This window comes from Falco peregrinus, chromosome 5 (assembly GCF_023634155.1).
Source record: "Falco peregrinus isolate bFalPer1 chromosome 5, bFalPer1.pri, whole genome shotgun sequence".
In the NCBI taxonomy this organism is placed as follows: Eukaryota; Metazoa; Chordata; class Aves; order Falconiformes; family Falconidae; genus Falco; species Falco peregrinus.
Window position 1 is genome coordinate 114,385,312 of NC_073725.1, and position 15,751 is coordinate 114,401,062.

A 15,751-nucleotide genomic window follows, 5' to 3' on the forward strand; every position below is an offset into this window, starting at 1 on the left:
AGTGCACAGTAAACAATAGATCCCCCTTCCTTCACTACATCCTTTAAGTCTCCTCTCTGCTGCCTTCTTCCTCCTAATTTGCCTGAGTAAGAATCTGTATCAGTTGTCTAAAGCCTTTTTACCTGAATCCCAAGTCTCCCTGTCATGGGAGGAGAGTCATGAGTCAGTTTCAGAGCTGTGCATCTGCAAAAATGTACTTACAGTTAATGAGTCTTCACAGCTGGGGTTTCAAAGGTCCCACAAAGCGCTTGCATTTGCCTCTATTTTCAGTTACAGAGGTACTGCAACTTACAAAAATGTTTTACAGAAATAATTCTGTTGCTGGGAAAGAGCCTGGCACATTCCCACCAGGGGGGTGTTGGTGAGCACAGAGAGTGAAGGCTCCAGAATTAATTATAACTTTTAGCATCAGTGACAACTTTTATTTCCCCTTCAGTGTTGCTAGAATTCCCAATTTGTTTTGTTGTCACTGGAGAATTTGTAATTACGCATGGCACTCCTCTGTGCCTCTGCATATACCAAATGCCTCTGCCTATTCTCTCCAGAATTCTGCTCACGTGAAATAATGTCTCCCTACATGAGAGCAATTCCCAAGTTCCTGGGAATTTGCGAATTCCTCTTTTTTCCTGTTGTTGATGCCTGCTCTACCCCTTCTCCCATTTGGAGCACCCCTGTGTACTTGGACAGGTGCTTGACTTGATCACATTTAGTCCATTGCTACAGCAAAGAGCCTGTAAGCACTAGTCCTTAGACTGCACTGAGTACCTAGAGGTGCCCAGTAAATCACTGTACACACATGCACATAAGGAAGGTCTGGCTGGCATTCAGCTGCTGCTTACATTGATCCTCCCCAGCAACAGTTACAGCAGCAGTCTGGATCATTTTTTGCCATGTTTCCCTTCCAGCATTCAGGCAGGGTGCAAGCAGAACACTGCCAGCGGTGAGGGTAATGCTCCTGGCCGTGCACTCTACCTGGGACATGTTAAAAACAGATCGGGTCTGAAGTCTTCCAGTTTTCCTTCCAGCTATACATGGCTCTGTGTGTGTGCAGAGGAAACCTGGAAGATGGAGCCGCTGGAGGGGCTTATCTCCAAAGCCTTATGTGCTAACCTTCACTATTTTTTAGTGGAGCTACAGTGATTTGTAATTAGTGAAGCAAGAAATGTGCTTTTTGGAGTGACCCAAGCTATATGAATTTGGTCAGGAGAGTTATAACCTGTGGATTGCCCCACATGAGTCAACTTCTCTAATTTGCTGTTGATGGAACATGGCAAAAAAAAAAGGCCTTCTAATTATTTAAATAATTTAAAAAATAGTGGTAAGATTTGTATCTGACCTACTGCAAGGGAGGAAGCTGACTTTTAAGTCCTTAGTAAAAGCCAAATAGAGAGATTCAGAAAGGGAGTTATGCAATTCAGTTGTCCTTAGACAATAGATGTCCCATTTTAATATCTTCCAGGATAAAGTTGTAAGATCATCTCCCTAGACTGAGAATTAATCTGCATTTTTACAAGCTGCAAAACCCAAACCCTGTGTTAGCTAAGACATAGATTCTTTGATAGTTTAGTTATTTTCAGAAGGTTATCAGCTATCCCTGTCAAATTCAGTCATTTGTGAGAGCATAAATAGCAAAACAGTGTCAGCCCACAGTGACATCCTAGTCCCTCACTAGTCAACCTGCCTCTTTCTCAGTCATCTGTTGGCTGGGAATAAATAGCTTTTGCAGAGACAGTGTTTTTTGGTGCTGTTTAATGCCTGTTTAACTACCCCTGCCTGAAGAACAATTTGCTGCATCTCTATGTTGTATATTTCCTGTATTGTGAAATCCTTTAGCTTTACTCAGTGCAATGCAGAACCTACTTAAGATCATTCCCAAATTTGCTAACTACAGATTTACCAGGTCCAACTCCCTCCATTCAGTAAGTCTAGTATGTGTATGTGTGAGGAGGCTTTCTGTCAAGTACATTGTGATAAGGAAACGTCCATCTTCTGCGTTGCCCTAATTTTGTAGGAGAGTTTTATTCCACCTGTATTAATTGCTGCAGTGAAAGTAATGAAAATGCCCCCATTATTAACTGCTTTCCCTTGTTGATTGTTGCGTTGGCAATTCATTACAGCTCAAAGGTCCCACCTAACGTATGTGAAACGTGATGGATTGCTGTTCCTGCTAGCGCGGAGGTGTTGGGTGGCAGGTCTGGCAGAACGAGGCACTGGCTGCCAGCTCTCCTGCTGTCTTTGGGGGGCTCTTTGCCCTCATAGGGCAGATGGGCTGTTGAGTTGTTTTGAAGAACCTGGGCACAGCCCTTGTTGCAGCCTGATGGTTGGTGATGCTCCCGTTTGTCTTCTGTCACAAGTTGGTTGTCGTTTGACTTGTATGAGAGCAGACCTCTTTTCTGTCTGTGGTCAGCTGCTTTTCTGCTGGGGAGAGACAGGTATTTTGAATGAAAAATGGTGTTTCTGTGTGCTTGGTCACACATTTTCTCCTAAATAATCTTTCTGTCCTTTATTCTCATTTTTGAAAGGCTGTAGTGTGGTGCAGCATTTGTCTTACTGAGTTTTCTTTGTGTTCAGGCTTGGTGTAGCCCCTGATGTAATAGTGTTCCTGTCTGGGGGCACCAGATTGGCTTCTTGGAGGGAACTTTGGGAATACATCTCATGGCTTTTGTTCTCCATGTGCATTCGGACAGCTTTGCACTCCTCCTTCACCTGTAGAAGGAACAAACATAATAAGCTTGTTACTTGGTGTGAGAAAATCAGGTGGGAAATGAAGTACCCATCATGTACTGTTGTGTATTATAAAGGCAGGTGGAAAAGGAGAAGTGGAGAGAGCCTGTCTCTGCTGCCTGGATGTTCTACTGTTTTTGCTGAGGTAGAGCTGGTTGTTATATATATGGAAGCAGAAGGGGTTTTGTAAGCTTGGGAGCAAATGATTAGTCTTGACTGATGATGTAGTATTGTCTCTAAATCCTCTCAGGTCTCAAACTTAGCAACACTGGCAGCCTGAATATTTCCTAGCTTTTGTTGCTAGTAACCCACATCTTTGTAATCCTTTCCTCCTGTTTCTTAAGTAAGAGGGCAAAAATGAGAGAGCTATAGCATGAACCTTTAAAAATAGGTATTTTGAAAATTACTGTGGAGGTCTCCAGGTACGTGCTGGAGTGCTCATTCCAGGACTTGCTGTTGTGCCTCCCTGCACTGAGGCTGATTGATACATCCCCGAGGGCGGTTTCCCCTGCAGTACTGTGCGATCCTGGTTCATCTTGCTGAGCACAGCGATACCGCCATTCCCTGCTTGTTTCTTGCTGGAGAGGGTGAGAGGGATTCTTACTGGATTTTGTGGGTGCTCACTTTACTTGAGCATGTCCCACCGCTGTGCAACTGAAGCATCAGCTGTGTGTTTCTCCCCCTCTGAGCCAATCCACTTTTATCCATTCACTGCAGTGCTTTTCTGCGTTTAGTGTGAACAGAGCTTCTGGTACAGATCAGGCTTCACAGGCTTTTCACTGTAGCTGTTGGTGTTAAAATCCACAAGATGCTGTGACAAGCAGGCAAAGCTTAGGACTTTCTGTCCTGAAAACATTTGCAGAAACCAGTTACAACTCTGCGTGGCTTCCCAGTTAAATACAGTAGGAGCTTGTTGTGGTTATCCCGAGAATGCATCTGGTCTGGTGACCTGTAGCCTTGGAGTATTTGTGGAAGCCTGTGGTGCAAGGAGTGTGTTGCAATTTGTAGGAGAAAATGTGTGTCCAAACAACAAAAACTATTTTCGTTTTGATAGGATATGCCGAGTTGTGGAGTCTGGCAATATTTTCTAGAACCTGCAAAATGCCCCCTGTAATGGAAGACGACACTCACCTCAAGTGTATTTTCACGGGCTGTGGTATCCATCATTTGCTCACTTGATAATGCCACTCCATCTCTTCAGCTTTAACCTGCAGTTGAGGGTGGTGGTGACAATTGAGTGTGTCCACAAATACACTGAAATCTGCTTGCATGTTAAGCTAAGAGTGCTGGAGATGGCCTTGCTTTTGCTGTATCCTCCTTGGATTATCAGCTGACATTATCTTCTGCTTTTCTTGTATGTTAGGTGTGTGTGTTTTGCTCAGGTTGTATCGTTAGCACACATCTCTTTTCCCTATTAAACCTGTCCTGCTTTTGACTGTGTGGATTTCTTGAATTACCTTTTGGAGTCTTCCACTTTGAGTGTGTGTATTGAGAAGGGAAGGGCTTGTATACCTAGGCAGTGTTTCTTCTATAAACATGGTTTGAGAAACATGCGCATTAGGGAATAATTTTTATGATCCAAGTGACCTATGGCAAGTTCCATCCATAGGCTACCTTGTCATCAGATGAGTGGATTTCCAGGCAGTCGAGCTGACTCAGTGTGTGACCTTGTCACGAGCTCACCCTGGTCTTACATCCCTGAGGACTGACGTGTTGAGTCAATCGTTTTTTCATTCCCACTTGTGTCTCACTAATCACTGCATTGTACCATCATTTAATGGGAGTTGTAAGCATCTGAGCTCAGTACGGAAGTCTGCAGTGGGAGGCTCGTGCTGGGCAGACGCTTGCCTGTGAATAAGCAGTTGGATCTGCCTGCGATGACCTGTGGCAGGGTTGGCTGTGTGGGTGTACATGTGTGTATCCTGCAGTGACAATGTGATAAGCACACTGTCTGTTCTTCTGTTCTGTGTGTGCTACAGAGACCTTCCTTGTGCAAAAAAAGGGTGTCTTTTGTTGTACAGTGTAACTCAAAAAATTCTGGTACCGAAAATACTTCTCTGGACCTTCTTCTCTTCTGTCTTCTCAGTATCTTCTGTCGTCTCAGCTGTTCAAGCCATGTGAATCCTGTTAGTCTCTCTTCCTTTGGCATAGGAGGTTGTAAGAGATCTGCCAAAAACTTCACACACACTTCCTTCAGCCAGTGGTAGCTGCCCATCAGTGTGGTTTTTTGAGCCCTACCCAGATCAAAAAACAACCGTCTTCTTGGCAGCTCTGTCCTGCTTTGCCTCAGGAAGCAAAACACACTAACCAACATATTTTAAAATAAGTGCACTTTTAACGGGAAGAGTTGTGAAGCTGCATCTTCTTGCTCTCCTTGTGAGATCCCAGCTTGCCATATCCCTCTACCTCCCTGCTCTGATTCCAAAACCCTGTCCTCCTTTTTTCCTTCAGCCTCACCTTACCCGTATGATGAGGATTGTATGCGTTTGCTGCTGCTGAACTGCAGCTCTGTAATGGGATTGTCCCAGAGGACAGCTGCTCGGTGAGCTGCTTGGAGCATGCAGCAGATGCTTAAGCAGGACTTCCTTTGTATCTCTAGTTGCTGCTGGGGATATATGGCCTGGCAGGGTTATCTCGGGACTCAAGTATTGCTGTATATTGCAGAATTATCTGTTCTGTGTGCTGAAGTTCACTTGGCTGCTGTATAAATAGATTGTTCTGCGTAAAGCATCTCTCCCTACCCTTCTCTAAAACAAAACTGCTCCCCCTCTGCCCCCCTGGTCATTTATGTTCTGGTTATGGGTTTGTTGGGTTTTTTTTGCCCATTGATATTAACAAATCTGCGTGATGATGTATCTCTGAAGTATCCAGTCTTTCCCTGTAGATCTTAAATGCGTTGTTAATCAAGTTTTTCTCTCTTGGGATAGCCGTTCTATTTGCAATGCCAGGAGTTGGAGTGGTAAATGTTAAGGAACAATTGTGATTTCCTGAAATTTGGTTAAATAACTTAATCCATGAGTGAGTGCCAAGATAGGTGTCCAGTCTTCTCTGGTTGATTGATCATATGATGTGATACACCAGTACTTGCAGTGCATCAGTCACTCCCATTGGGTACTGCATGCCACTGTGCAGCATCCAAAGATGCATGGGGGTGGAGACTCCCTACACCGGTGGCTCAAAGTGAAGAACCTCTGTTGGGCAGCTGGACCTTTAGTCATGCCTGGCATGGCTGTTGTAAGAATGGGGATATTTGAAAACTTTTGCTTGTGAATATGAAGTGCAGCATGAACCACAGATAAGTCTGCTCCCTGCCCCTTCCACAGGGCAGAAGTATTGTAGAGCACTCGTAGGCAGAGCAACACCTAAGAAATAGCTTTGTTTCAGTCATTGTCAACATGCAAAGTGTTTTCCTGAATGACATGGGGTCTAGCACACTCCTCCTTTGAATTCATTTGTAGGTGAGATTTTGCCTTGAGCTAGAAGGGATTTGAAGCAGTCCTTGGATGCACATGCAGGATGCAGATGCTATCAGGTCCTCTCCTCCTAATGTGTTAATGGAACAGTTGTGTGACAATGGGGAAAAAATCTTAGACACAGATGCTACGTACAGGTGCAGTTTCACCTTAAACCGAAGACCAGTGTTTTACTGCTGGCTGCTGTTACTCACAGATTGTATGGTTTTTATTGTGTTTATATTCATGATGAAGATGTGTAGAAATTCCAAGTATATTATTGTGTAACCGTTTGGAAGGTGTTTATCGTTGTATCATCAAAGTGCTTCAAAGGAGTATGGTAAATCAGCTGTAGGACAAATAGTGTTGCCACAGTTAATAGATTGTGTACAGAGGGTGATTTTGGATCAAGATGTAAAATCTAATGATCAAACACCTATATGAAAGTTAGCAGGACCCATGCCACTAATTTGCTTTGATGCTTTTGAAGTCATCCTTTAAGTAAGCTGGTGACTAACTGAACTGTCAGATGTACTATCAGAAATTCTTTCTGTACTCTTAGAGTGGATGGTGCTGCAGGTATGACTGAAGTTACTTAAAGGAGACAAAGAGGCAATGAGAGGGATATGTCTGTATGCATTCAGTTTATGTGAACAAAGGCATCTCGGTGAGCACGCCGTAACTTTCATTTCCAGAGCAAGACCATTTTCTGTCATGGTTTTGCCATAATGGTTTTCACGAGACCTGTCACTGTGAACAAGATGACGGTCCTTCTCAGCCCAATCTCAGCAACATCGAGGGGAACACCAGATACATTTTACAAGCATACGAGATAGATTATAGCATTAAGACTCCATCTGGACTGTCTTGATAAGTGGGAGCACACCACGATGTTGCAGTTTTCACTTGATGAGTCGTTTTTGTTAGCTTCAGCATCAGACCTGTTTGTTCACGCTTTTATGCTATCTCAGCGGCAGTTGCTTTTCGATTCCTTGGTGCACTGTTGATGTTGGGATTGCTGGAACAGGAAGGTAAAAGGTTGAGTCTAGAGGCTGAAAATAAACGTCAAACTGCACGCTCCCTAGGGGTTAAGGAAGGCAGAAGCACTTCTTAGCAGAGTGATGGTCTGCCTGCTTTTCTGCAGAAACTGTGCAAAAATTTTTTTGCATAACTATGGTTATGATAGGGAGAGTGAGCCAGAATTCCCCTCAGATGTGGATTTTAGTCTGTTTTCTTTGCAGTTGAGTTTGTGTTGGACCTTTTCAATGTAAATCGTGGAAGTTTGGCTACCTTGAATTGGGGTACATTGTAAAAGAGTACCTTGAATTTTGCTATTTTCTGCTTGGGTTATGAGACTCACACAAGTAAGAGATTAAATTCAGATGTCTCAAGTTTGAAGATGCAAGATCAAAGCTATAGCTGTCAGCAACTTTTATTTGTGAATTTCTGTTTCCATTTGACTGTAACTGGGCTGTTAATGTTCTTGACTAGAAATGAAACATGATTACAGTGGAAAATGGGGGCTGGCATGCCTGAGTGGACTATGGTATCATTATCCATCAATCACAGGCAATAAGAGGCAGGTATTTAACACAGAGGGACACACAGTTATCATCCGCCCCATTCCCCTGCAAGCCACAGGGCACCTTCAAGACTCTTATTAAAGCTTTAATACCTACAGAGATCACAAGTGCTGTACGCTACAGGATCAGAGATCAGGAGCATTGCTGTCATTCTACATCTCTGCAGGACAAGAAAACACATTAGGTGGAAGAGCCCTGAGGGTGCTGGCAGACAACAGCCCGCTGCACTTCTAAGGAAAGGCACAAACTTCCCCCGATCCACTCTCATTTCAGAGGGTCAGAGTTTTCTTCTTCCACCGTCCACAGGTGAATGAGACAGCAGCTGAGAGGTCCTCGGTACCACTGTACTGTGATGAGACCAGCTTACTGAATCTTTGGCTATGATCGCTCCCAGAAGAGGGCAATGAGGGAAAATCCTGAAGCCATTTTGTACAAGGAGCCACAGAAGGGAGGTGGAAAGTTCTTCCTGGCTTCTGCAGTGACAGAAGCTATACAGTATGCAGTTGACTTGTTGCAGTGAAGTGTCTGATGTGAAGTAGCATTCTGCCTTAAGGTTTCTTATGCTGTGCTGTCATGCTGTCTGTGTGCATTGACAACTACCAGATGTTGCATCCAAGTTTTCCTGCCTCTCCATCACTTCAGGCCACCTATCAGTTCAGTTAGTTATGTGATGACAGGATGAACAAATAGGTTCCCCCAAGGACAGGGGTCTAAAATCAAGTGCATCATGTAGTGAATTATATTTTTAATGAGGGTCAAAGCTGTAAAGCTGTAAACATGAGATTTAAGTATTTAGACTTCTGAAACTGTCATCTTTAGAACAAGAAGGTGAAAGTAACTCTGTCCTGTTTTCATAGACAGCAGGGAAGATCTTAGTTTTTGTGATGGTACAGTCCATGTCTTAGCAGGAAATTAGTACTATTCAGATGGGCTTCATGTACCAGATTTCAGCCAGTAAAAGCCCAAAGCAAACATTTGATGTACTTTTCCATCGGGGATCTCAGAAGCAGAGTTAACAGAGAAAGTAATTTTAAGTCCACAGAATCCCAAGATGTACTTTCATACATGTACATCAGGTTGAGAAGTCTTACTAAGAAGCTGTCTCACGATGTGAAGCTGTACATTAATGATATGGTGACTAAGGTGCTTTACTGTTTATAGTCTTAGGTTTTTGAAAGCCTGATTGATTCTTCCCGACTTGTGATCTCACTGGAGAAGACGGCTGAGGTGTTTTGATGTGGGTTTTTTTTTCCCTCTGGCAAGGCGTTCTTCCGTGCCTGGTCCATGTGAGATTGGTTTGTCCTCTACCACTGCCTGCTTCTCTGCCCATTGTACTAACTTAGCTTGTTTGGTGTTCTTCCTTCTGGTGTCTACTGGGCCCATCATTAAATGTAAGAAGTGAATTCCAAAATGTTTAGTAGACACCTCTGAGTGACAGGCAAATGATTGATCCATCTGGCTCTAAGAGGAGCAGCTGAAAGCATCACCTCTCTGGTGCCCCAGTGTATTGAGTGCCACAAGAGGTTCAGGTGGTGATACCTGAGCCACCTGCTAGTGTGTGGCTAATCTGAGAGTTTAAGGAGATGTCTGTGCTTGCTGTTTCCCCTTCCTAGTCCCTTGGGAATTCAGCCAAGCTGAGGCACTTCTGACACAACAGGGAATCATGTTCTTTTCCTTCCTCAGTGTCAGGGTTATATGAACTGCTCTCCTGCACACTCACCTCTCCAGCTAGACTCTCCTGAAGTTGAGGTCAGCTACCGGAGCCTTGGAGCCTGGATATTCACACAGGAGAGTTGCTGCTTCTGCCTCATGCACCCTGACAAGGCACTAAACTCCTTTCTTCAGCATTTCTAGGAATTGTCCAGGAAGGAAGGATCTGGATATATACCTCTGGATGTTGTGCAGTGCAGTTGCCTGGATGAACCTCTCAAACCTCAGTGCCCTTGTAAAGGAGGAGCTTCTGGGTCCTGTGGGCAGCAGTGACACCCACTAGCGTTACAGTGCACCCAAGCCAGGCTGGCAGGAGAAACTAACTTCCTTCTGAAGGGCTCAGATAACTCTGTTCTCATGCTGTGCCAGGTTTCTTTGGCAAATACAGACCAAAAACTGCTCATAAGAAGAGCTCTCTTAAGAGGCAGCACCTGCTCAGATGTAGGGATTGATACAGGTGCCAGCTTCCTTGTGGTTCTGTCCAGGTGTGACTATTGAGGATCTGGATGTAGCTTTTGGACAGACCACCTCAAAGTCACGATAACCTGCTGGGAATCATCACTGAGACAACACAGGTAAGTGTTACACTGCTGGTGCATTTTCCCTGGCAGCTGGCGGGGTTCTTTCTCTTACCCATTGGGAGTCAGTACCAGGCATCTGCTTTTGCCATTAACTGGTAATTTAGGGATGTTGAGAAATGAAGTCTCCAAGGACAAAACCCTGTTCTTATCCAGAGCTGCTGCCTCTTCCTAAGGTTTTTGGGTCTTTTTCCTTTCAACAGAGAGCCTGGCCTGCAGAGAAAGCATTGCCAGTGAATGCTCCAAGGGCAGTGCTTCATTCAGTGGGCGCAGAAATGGGTTTGGAGGCACGTTTGGGGGAGCCTCTGGACTGCTTTCTTCCCCATTTACAGTTGGCATGTTCTTAGTGAATGTTGCTGCTGTGCAGAACATCCTGTGCTCTGTTCACCAGAGCTGTCATGGTCAAGCCATGTTGGAATCGGCGTGTAATCCCATGGTTACATGCTCCAGCAAAAGGACACACTTTTTTTTGGGTGTGTGGTCTTTAAATGCTTAATCAAATAGGCTGAATTGTCTAGGAATAAATTTACCCCTTTAAGGCAGACATTTCCAGCCTGACTTTTTTCCAGCATAATTTTGCATCGGGATTGCTCTGTAGTGTTTTGATACTGTGCTTCGAATCTATGAGTAAGGAGCTGTGCCTTTTCTTTTTGTTTTCCCAGCTTCCTTATGGCTGTTGCTGATTGTAAGGTGCCCCAGGGGAAATGCACAGGAAGGTCCTGGGGTGGATTAGTGCATTGTGCTAACATGCTTCATCTTTATATTGTTTAACAGCATTATGAGATGAGACGACCGTTGAGGAACAAGGTGGCCATACAACAAAGTATTGAGAATTATGTTCAGGTACTAGAGCAGCATTTTGTAGAGAAAAGAGAAATCTCTGTGCTGGGAGCAAAGGGAGTCCTTGAAGCAGCTGTTGTTCAATGTCCAGGCTGTGATGAAACAGAAAAGGAATATAGATGAGGCAGAACTATGTGGACCCTTCCCTAGAGCCATCTACCAATAATGATACTCAATATGCTAAATACTTAAATACTTCTAAGTTTTCATAGTTTAAGTATGCTTTTTCAAATAGAGGATTCAACCTGGTTCATACTTTCTTGGGCGTGGGAACAAGTGTTTGGTCGAGAATCATAGAATCATTTAGGTTGGAAAAGACCTTTTAAGATCATCGAGTCCAACCATTGAAGGTGGTCTTCATGACATAGCTTACCCTGTAATAAGTCCTTAACCATCCATGCTTCTCTTTAGCTGTGGAATAGGAGTGCAGCCAGTAACACCAGAGTGCAGAACTTTTAAGCTGTTACCTCCTGACGCTCCCAGATCCTCACTGTCTGGACTCTAGAAATCCTCTTCTGACCCCTTCGTACTGTATAGGAAAGGATTTCATTTTAAAATTTCTACATTTTTCCAGTGATCCTATAATGCTGATCTGCAAAGGTGCCCTTTTCAGAGGGGTGAGGGAAGCTGGAGGTTAGAATTAGCTGGGCAGGGGGATGTTAGGGCATCAGTGGCAGGTGGAAGGTCTGCTTTGCTTCACTGGATCAAAGAAAACTTTCAGATGTGTTGAAATCTCCTTAAAGGGTGACATGCAGAAGCCATTCATACCACCTACCACCCAGAGCTGGCCGTAGAGCATGTGAAGTCCTAGGCACATTGCATGTTTTCTCAAGCTGCGACACATTGCTGTTATCCTTCCTGGAGCCATAATTGGGAGCTTGCCTGTACCAACTGTTTTGGTGATGTTCTCGGGGCAGGACTGAGTGTGCTGACAAGTGAAGCAAATGCTGTGTTTAAAAGATAAGCACTTTGAGAATCCTAACTTGGAAGTGAATTGGAATTAAAAATTCAGGCAATAAAATGTAGAGAGCTGGCATAGTCTGAAAGACAATTTCTGTGTGTATTTGTGAAAAGGATGTCAGTGGGGAGAGATGAATTGTAGAAAGATACTGGGACTTAAAAACAGTATGGCTGGTATCCAGGGAATTTAGAAATCGTAGGAAGAAAACTGGAGGTGTCTCAGCAGGCTAGATGGGGTGTCTGTGGAAATTAGGTACTTAAAGGATGCAGACTGGCGCTTTCTGCTAAAAGAAAATGGCCTGGATAACCAGGCAGAAAGGGAGGCCTGAAGAGGGCTGTCTGGGAGCAGGTAGAAATGGAAAATTGTGTCATGCTGGATGGTCCCAGTGCAAGTGGGTCATGGGCTTAGCATGAAAGTTTGAAAAAGAGGCACTGAATGCTGCCTGGGATAAAATAATCCTTATCTAGCATCTTAATCTGTTATATTTAGCTACTACATCTTTAGAACTCTCTAAGTTACCCTCCTAATGCCTCAGTTCTGTGTTAGTGCCAATTTTGTTTAACGTGCCTATCAGTGATGTGCCTGAAGTGATGTTCTGTTCACTCAGGAGTGATGATGTCATCTTTGGGCTCTCAGGCTCAGGCCTTCCCTGACCTTGAAGACCATGAGCCGTGAGCACGCCATGATGGTTAATGTCAGATCACTGTTGAAACGAGCACCTTACTGCTAAATGCTTCAAGGGGATGCCGTGCACTCTTCAGCTGCATAGCGTTGCTGATGCCCAGGAGCCAAACATCTTCCTTTCCAGGTGACCATTGCCACATTTATGGAAGATTCATCTCAGTGTTAGTCTTGATAGAGACCTGTAATAACAATACACAGCAAGGTTGTTTGGATCCACTTGGTGATGTAACCACCACTTGTCAGGCCATCCTTTTTCCCTGTATACCTGGAGTCTTCTGCCTTGGCTGCCAGCTACTCAGCAGTAGAGTACCGGACACTGATAGATCAGGCCAATAGAAAGAAGTCCCTGAGCTGCAAATGGTTATGAAGGTGAAGAAGGGAGTTTGAGAGCCTTGGGGGAAGTCCCACTGCAGTAGGAATTTGCTTGTACTTACTGTTCCTGTAGGAAATGCCATTTGCTGCAGTGCTGGATTGCTCTTGTTTCTTCATCTCTCCATGTCACACTCTGTTTCCTAAATGTTTAATTACAGATGGATTGTGGTTTGTGGGTTCACAGCTTTTATCATCTGCTTTTTGTCAAAGGTAAGCAGATGTACTGCCTGTTGCTCTGTAGAGTTGAGTCCCTTGTACAGCAGCTGCCAAGGAGCTTGAGATAAAAACTTCAGCATATGGAAAAAATGGAATGAGAAGCCAGTTTCTGTGGCTGAGATGATCTTGTTTTGAAATACATCCAGCTGGTCTCTTACCCTCCCAGGAGCTGGCCCTCTGCTCCGCTCTGGGAAGCTGCTGCCTCCTGAATTTCACAAGCAGCTGGGGATGTGTGGGTGGGTTAGAGGGACCTTTGGTGTTTGACCCCATCTGCCTACTTTATCTGAAGATGAACACCTTAAGGGAAAGAGCCTTGTGCTGTCACTGCCAGCTTCCCTCCGGTCTCTGTAACAGAGATGAGAACCGTGCCAGTGAAATAGGATGCGATTACATAATTTACATTGGGTTGTGGTCAGGGTTGTTAAATTTGCATTTATAATCTGTGCTCAAATAGGAGAAAAACCTCAAAGAAGCCTGATTTGCGGTTACCGTTAGATAAGCTGACTTCTGCTGTCAGCTGCTTGTCTCCCTGTGCTGTGCCATCCGGTGCATTCCGAGGCCAGGACTGGAAAATACTCTGAGGATGGTGAGAGATCGCTGTTCTGAGAAGCACTGCTGGGACCATGGGCTCCCTCTGCATTCCCAGGCTGCCTCTTGGGGTACTATCTGAGCCTCCCCAGGGCAATAAACACTAGTCATTAATGGGTAGTAGGGCATAAGAGGGCTGAATTAACGTCACATAAACGAGGTTAATTCTGGTATTTTAATATGACTGCTTTGCTGTGCTGCTCGTAAGCATTCTTTTTGTATGCAATTTGATATCTGTTTGCAAATGATATTTTCAGTTCATTTTTAACATATGGAACCATGTCAGTCTTCCGACTTGGTGATTACTCAGCAAGAAGGACACCAGAACCTTTCAGTTCATGGCATGGATATTTTCCATTTAATCTGACTGAACAATATCAGGAAATAATTTGCTGAAGTGGTGTTTGTTTTTGTGCTTGATCCAGCTGCTGGAGGAGATCTGGATATGGTTCACTTGTGGTGCAGGTACCTCCTGCACTCCTTTGGTTGCTGCTTTGTGGGGGTGGCCAAGAAGAAAACTTTGGCTTATTAGTCCTTTTGGATTTGGGAGCTGCAGAGCTGAGCCTTGATTCTGTTCCAAAAATGACCTGTGCCACTCCCGGTGTGTCATCTGTAAAGCTGAGACTGACAATTGCTATTCAACTGAGTCAGGTACCTGTGGCCTTTCCTGTGACAAGGGATGGTGGCATGTGGTTACCATCCCACTGGAAGAGCCAGAGCACAGTTCCTTCACAGCGATCCACAGCAGCGCTTGTTGCTACATCCACGTCTTTGTGCAGTTTGACAGCCCCTGTGGTAGCTGCTGAAGCATGACCCATGGGGTAGAATACTTGGAGAGCTGTCAGCTCATTTTTAAAGAGGCTCCGGAGTGAGATTTTACTGAAGGATGTAATCTTTAGCCAAATTAAGTTAAAGCAGAAGCCTGGGTTGATTTGAGAGAGTGTGCCATGCTCCGAAAGCTCTCCGTGTTTCAGGTTTTCTAGGTCACTCTTTTCAGAGAAACAGCTAGCAAGAACTTTGACATTGATGATTTGTATTCTTCTGTCATCTCAGTCTTGGAGAGCACAGAGGTACTTTTTTGGCAAGTTCTCCCCCTCCTCAACCCCCAGTCATCATCATTAGAAGGCTGTCAACGAGCATAAAAAGTCCTAGCATGCCAACTGTAAATGCTAATTGACAGATAAGCAGCTGAAGTGGGTAACTCGTGCCATGCTGCGACCTGCAGCAGTCTGTCTCCTGGCCCTGTCAGTAGCTTCGGTGCTTCCTTAGGAAGCGTGATCAAAGCTCTGTGCACATGTACCTGCACTGCTCGGTGGCACGCACAACTTCCCCTGCCCGTGTGAGTTAGCTGTGCTCTGTTCGGAGCAGGAGGTGAGTTCTTTGCTTGCTAAAGTAGTATGATTCCAAAGAGGTTAAACTAGAGGTGAGTTAAAACCAACCTCCTGAGCGGGCATTGTGTGTGCTAGGAGTGTGGTCTGGTTTTTTTCTTACAGTTAGGCCTACCTTTACCATTTAGATCTTATTGATATTCTTTTAATGCTTCAGGTTTAACTGCCTTTGGGGACAAAGAGCTTGGAAACTGCTCTAGTAAAACTGGAGTTTTGTTGCTGAAACCTTGTGCCCAGCTGACGCAGAGTCTCCAAAGTGCTTTGGAAAGATTTAATCACCTGTGGATATCATCACTAAGAGATTTTCCCTTTTTCTTTCCCTATCTTCAAGTAACCTGTTCTTGTGGGGTTTGTCCCTGCTCAGTGAAGGGCTTTGAATCGTTGCTACCTGTTGTGTGTGCTTTCTACAAACAGGCTTTATGGTTTCATGGCACTGCTGTCTAGGATTACCTCATGATGGGATTGCTCAGTTGACCAGAGTCTACTGACAGTAATATTTACATACTAGGCCATTGGCTATTATTCCAGATGATGCAGGTTTTTTAGTAGCTTTAGCTGAAATGGCTTGTACTGAATTGTATCACTTAGACTAGAATCCAGTATTGCATCTCCAACAGACCTCTAAGCAAAGAACCCATGTATAACTGTGTTTGAA

The 15,751-nt window shown here is 44.5% G+C and overlaps 1 protein-coding gene across 2 annotated transcripts in view; it reads left to right on the plus strand.

Moving 5' to 3' along the window:
- The window catches only part of RBM6 (RNA binding motif protein 6), a 58,853-nt gene that overhangs the window by 23,615 nt on the left and 19,487 nt on the right, over positions 1 to 15,751 (plus strand). The window lies entirely within an intron of this gene.